We start from the raw sequence: 5677 nt of genomic DNA, 5'->3' as shown, positions 1-5677 counted from the left end.
TATTGTCTTTAATGCAGATTAATAGGATTTATGTGACAAACAATAAAAATGAATAAAACAGGATTAAAGTGCAACAGAGCTCAACATTAACACATTAAAAATCATAAAAACAATCAAAACAGCGCCCTCACCTGGACAAAGTGAAAATGTAAAGGAATAAGAAATGATAAAACTTTGCTTAATTATATTTTGGAAATTTGGCAACAGGAACCAAACTTGTTTCCAAATATCTGTGTCCCTATGGAGAGATGGTTGACCTCTGACCTCCGGGTTCAGCTATGAGTTTCTGAAAAAGCCTGGTTGTCACTGATTAAAACGACTCTAGATATGATAACATCTGAATACGGCGAGTCAGAAGGTAAAACACAGATCTGACACCAGAGGAGAAACACTGAAGTGGATAAATAGTCTGAGTATTTCTGCATTTGACCTGCAGTTTAGGCTCCGCCCCCTTTGTTCTCACCTGAGCTTTTATTTTGGTGACTCAGTAAAATCTGACATGACTCTGCAGCTCATATGGACATTAATATTCAAGCATTAATAAGTATTGATTAAACTACGGAGGCCTCTGAGGGTCATGGGGAAAGTTTGGCTCAGATCTTGTCATGATTTGAGTTTTTCTGTTTATTGGGTGTCTTCATGTCTCTGTGTCTCCATGTCTCCGTGTCTCCATGTCATCATGTCTCTGTGTCTCCATGTCTCCATGTCATCATGTCTCTGTGTCTCCGTGTCTTCATGTCTCTGTGTCTCCATGTCATCATGTCTCTGTGTCTCCATGTCATCATGTCTCTGTGTCTCCATGTCTCTGTGTCTCCATGTCATCATGTCTCTGTGTCTCCATGTCTCTGTGTCTCCATGTCATCATGTCTCTGTGTCTCCATGTCTCTGTGTCTCCATGTCTCCGTGTCTCCATGTCATCATGTCTCTGTGTCTCCATGTCTCCGTGTCATCATGTCTCCATGTCTCTGTGTCTCCATGTCATCATGTCTCTGTGTCTCCATGTCTCTGTGTCTCCATGTCGTCCCGTCTCCATGTCTCTGTGTCTCCATGTCATCATGTCTCTGTGTCTCCATGTCTGTGTCTCCATGTCATCATGTCTCCATGTCATCATGTCTCCGTGTCTCCATGTCATCATGTCTCCGTGTCTCCATGTCGTCCAGTCTCCATGTCATCATGTCTCCGTGTCTCCATGTCGTCCAGTCTCCATGTCTGTGTCTCCATGTCATCATGTCTCCGTGTCTCCATGCCATCATGTCTCCATGTCGTCCCGTCTCCATGTCTCTGTGTCTCCATGTCATCATGTCTCTGTGTCATCATGTCTCTGTCTCCATGTCATCATGTCTCTGTCTCCATGTCATCATGTCTCCATGTCATCATGTCTCTGTCTCCATGTCATCATGTCTCCGTGTCTCCATGTCATCATGTCTCCCTGTCTCCATGTCATCATGTCTCCATGTCATCATGTCTCTGTGTCTCCATGTCATCATGTCTCTGTGTCTCCATGCCATCATGTCTCTGTGTCTCCATGTCGTCCCGTCTCCATGTCTCTGTGTCTCCATGCCATCATGTCTCCATGCCATCATGTCTCTGTGTCTCCATGTCGTCCCGTCTCCCCTGATTGCTCCCAGGTGTCCCGTGTATTTAACCCCACCTGTGTCCCAGTGTCTCTTCAGTCCAGCGTCTCCTTTGGTTTGTGTCCTGCTGTCCTGAGTTGTTTGGATTTTTGGTTTGTTGAAATCTTCATGAAATCATTTTCCTTCTACATTCCTGGTTTCACGGCGTCTTCCTCACCTTCCACTGCCGCATATTGTGACAGACCTACTTTGTTGTCAAAGGACATTTCAAATTAAGAGCCTCGTTGAAAACATGTTTATTCTTAACTGATTAAAAATGGATTCAGTTACGTTTATATCTGTTAGTGGAAGGAAATCAGATGATTTATTTCCTGCAATAATAACTCAGAAATAGTCCAAATTTGGACATATTTTTTAGTTCTTTCCTTCTTGGAAAGTTTGTTTGTATTAGAGGTTTTATTTCTATCTTAAAGAAAAAGATATAAAGCTTCAGATATTTCACATTGAGATATTAACATGTATGGAAAAAGCTGGTGAAAGTTTTCCGGTCCTGAAGCGATCAGGACGTTACGTCCCCATGTCCCCCACAGGCCTCCGTACTGAAGAAGCCCTTCTTTGTCCTGATGCTGCGTCTGCTACAATCCGTTCAGGCTGGAGCTGCTGACAGGTCAGAGGTCACGGGGCGGAGCTCCAGCAGAAGGGTCTCCAGGTTTATAACCGAGAGGGTTTTGGCTGCAGCATGCGGAAAGGGGCGGGGACGGACCACTGTCAGTCTCAGACCTTATATGGAAATGGGACTATTGCATTCCGGAAATGAAGGGGGCGCTATTTTCACAATCACTAATACCTTAAAGAAGCGGGGATAAGAGGTGGATTGGAAGAAGTTTGAGAGGTTTCGCCACTGACGTTCGGAACGCTGTTCATAATGGAACAAGCACAAAGTCAGCAAAAGGTATTTTCTACCTTATTAAAACTTTTTTCACATAGTAAATCAATTTCTAGATTAGGTTGAAAATATAATTGACAGCTGCAAACGAGTGAAATTCGTAGTTCGTACAGGGGAAGGCTAATTTTAGCATGTAGCATAGCTAATTATTTCCGTGCAGGGCACCAGTCGAAAAGTAGAAAAATGTATTTTATGCCCCATTTTTTTTAATTTTCATTATACAGATGCTTTTATCAATTTGCAACATTGGGATCGGACAGAAAATTGTTCCCGTACTGTCTGAAGACAAATACCGCTGTCCCCTTTGCTCATACAGTGCGGAGGAGTCTTAAAGGTACAGAACCACATAGCAACAACTGCTATGGTTCAGCATAACGGTATGTAAAACTACACTTATGAATGTTTATTTTTACATTCTTATCAGTTTTCTAGTGTTTTTATTTTATTTTTAAAGGTTAATATTTTTTAAATATGTTTTTGTACACCAATGTTACATTTCTTGAAAGTCTAATATTTTTTTTACAAGCTAACAGCTTTTTTTTAATAAGCTAACAGCTTTTTTTTATAAGCTAAAAGCTTTTTTTATAAGCTAGCAGCTTTTTTATAAGCTAACAGCTTTTTTTTATAAGCTAACAGCTTTTTTTTATAAGCTAAAAGCTTTTTTTTATAAGCTAACAGCTTTTTTTATAAGCTAAAAGCTTTTTTTATAAGCTAACAGCTTTTTTTTTATAAGCTAACATCTTTTTTTAGAAGCTAACAGCTTTTTTTAGAAGCTAACAGCTTTTTTTATAAGCTAACAGCTTTTTTTTATAAGCTAACAGCTTTTTTTATAAGCTAACAGCTTTTTTTTATAAGCTAACATCTTTTTTTAGAAGCTAACAGCTTTTTTTAGAAGCTAACAGCTTTTTTTAGAAGCTAACAGCTGCCATCATAAGTGGGTGTAGAACCCAGAGATGATACTGTAATGATGAGCAGCACTACAATGTATTTTTAGTAACTGTGCAGCAAACTACACATTTAAAAGTAACAAAGTATTTTGTGAAATGGCTATTATTAAGTACTGTTTTACTGATTATAATATTACCCATTTATTTCAGCAGACATTAATAAAAATGAAGTTATGTGCACTGTTAGGTATTTTAGTACAAGACAACAAATTAAGGGTTAGAAGAAACCTAACATAAACAACATTTATCAGTGTATCGTGTTTTAATTCTTTTATGGATTAAAATGTGATCTTCATTCAGTTAAGTTACTTGCATTATGTTGCATACCAACAAAATTAACTCAAGAGTATAACATTTGGAAAAATGGTCCTAATTATTTTATTTTATTTTTTATCAAAGTTACAGAGTAATTGAATAAATCTGATTAGTTAATCTTTGGATGTTCATTTTGTGCAGAACATATATTTGTTATCTGGAAGCCATTGTGACTTCTAGAATTAATTGTTAAATCCTACAAAACAGTAACAACAATGTTAAAGAATCTACAGTGATTAATTCAAACATGCCTTTTGTTCTACCAATCATTTGTATTTCCTGGTGTGTAATAACCTTTTTCTTTTATCTTAGTAGCTATTAGGCTGAGTCCTCACTCTGTTCTGAGTGAGAATGAATCACATCTTGTTTAAACATATCTGCAATGTATATAGATGTTTTTAATTTTATTCATTTCTTTTTTTAAGATTCATTTATAATCATGTCATAGCCATTCTTCCAGTATGAGTCTTGCATTGCACATGTTTTTTATTATTATTATTATTTTCAGATGCCTTTGATTGCACTGGAAGCTGTTCTCCAGGAGGTGATTCTGGCACAGGGAGGCACATCTTCCCTCACCTTGGCATTGACCTGCAAGTGCTTAGAAGCCATTGTGTCTGACCCAGTTTTCAGGAGGAAGACTCACTTTGCTTGGCTAGATGGTAAGGACCTTTGACTTTTTTCACCTAAAACATGTGAAATTAGATTTCAACTACATAAAATCAGTTTTTCATCAACAGGTGAGATCAGCTGGGTGACATTTTCAGACTCATGCAAGGCAGAAAACAGGATTCCTTTTGCGGTTGTAAGATGTTCTTCCTGCAACCGGCAACATAAAGACTCTGTGGGCTTCACTGGACATGGAAGATGAGGAGAGTTCCCTCGTTACTACTCTGATGGCACATCTGGACACTGCCCTGAATGCCAGTACTGAATGCTAGGACAATATTAGTTGTTTTCTGTAGTCTTTCACACATTTCAGTTGTCACACATTAGTTTTAGATCATTTATGCTGAAGCATATTTGCCTTTTGACTTGTTCAGTCATTCGTTTTCATGTGTTATTTCAATATTATGTACATTTTTGAATGTTCCTTTTGTTGTAGCTCAGTTGATTTACATTATTTAGTTTTTAAAGAAATATTATATTGTGGCTGCATTTTGTTGGAGAGAGTAGAACCAATAAAGTAGTTGCAAATATATTGTAACAGTGTTGTTTAGCAATTGGATCACCTTGTTTTAAAAATTTGTAATACATGCTAAGTTAATAACTTGCAATATTTTATATGTGTAAATGCAATGTTCCTATACTTTTTAAACAATGACTGGAATCATTACAAATGTTCTTTACAAACCTGACATACGGCTAAGTTTGTTTAACAGTCAGAATCAACTGTTGTTTTATAATAAAGCAAGAACATACAGAAACATTGTTTAGTTACAGAGTCATAATCCAAACATAAGACTAAAGGTGAGCTGAGTGAAGGTGGAGACCAGGTGGAGGTGATGGAGGCTCAGGTGAGGAGCAGTTGCACATCAAGCCGGAGTTTGTGAAGGACGGAGGAGATGAGACCAGCGCCGTGATCAGAGGAGACGGTTACAATTTACACATGGATTTAATTTATGTATCCAGTGAATTTATTCAAAAAGGTTTTCATAGAGAAAAAACCCAACAGCGAATCATTCTCTCTGGCAGTTACCAGCGCAGTGTCTACTGCCAGGGTCAGAAGATTATTTCTTATCAAATGAACTTTCTAAAACCTGCTTTCTGTGAGTCTTTCCAGGTTGAAGCTACATTTAAAGTTTTAAATGAATCACTTTGGGATTTGCAACAATTGCATATTTAAGGTCTTTGGGGCGCAGTTTATGAATCAATTGCAATTGGTAGAATAGATT

This window comes from Poeciliopsis prolifica, unplaced genomic scaffold (genome assembly GCF_027474105.1).
Source record: "Poeciliopsis prolifica strain line A6 unplaced genomic scaffold, Auburn_PproV2 SCAFFOLD069, whole genome shotgun sequence".
NCBI lineage: Eukaryota > Metazoa > Chordata > Actinopteri > Cyprinodontiformes > Poeciliidae > Poeciliopsis > Poeciliopsis prolifica.
This window is presented reverse-complemented; position numbering follows the sequence as displayed.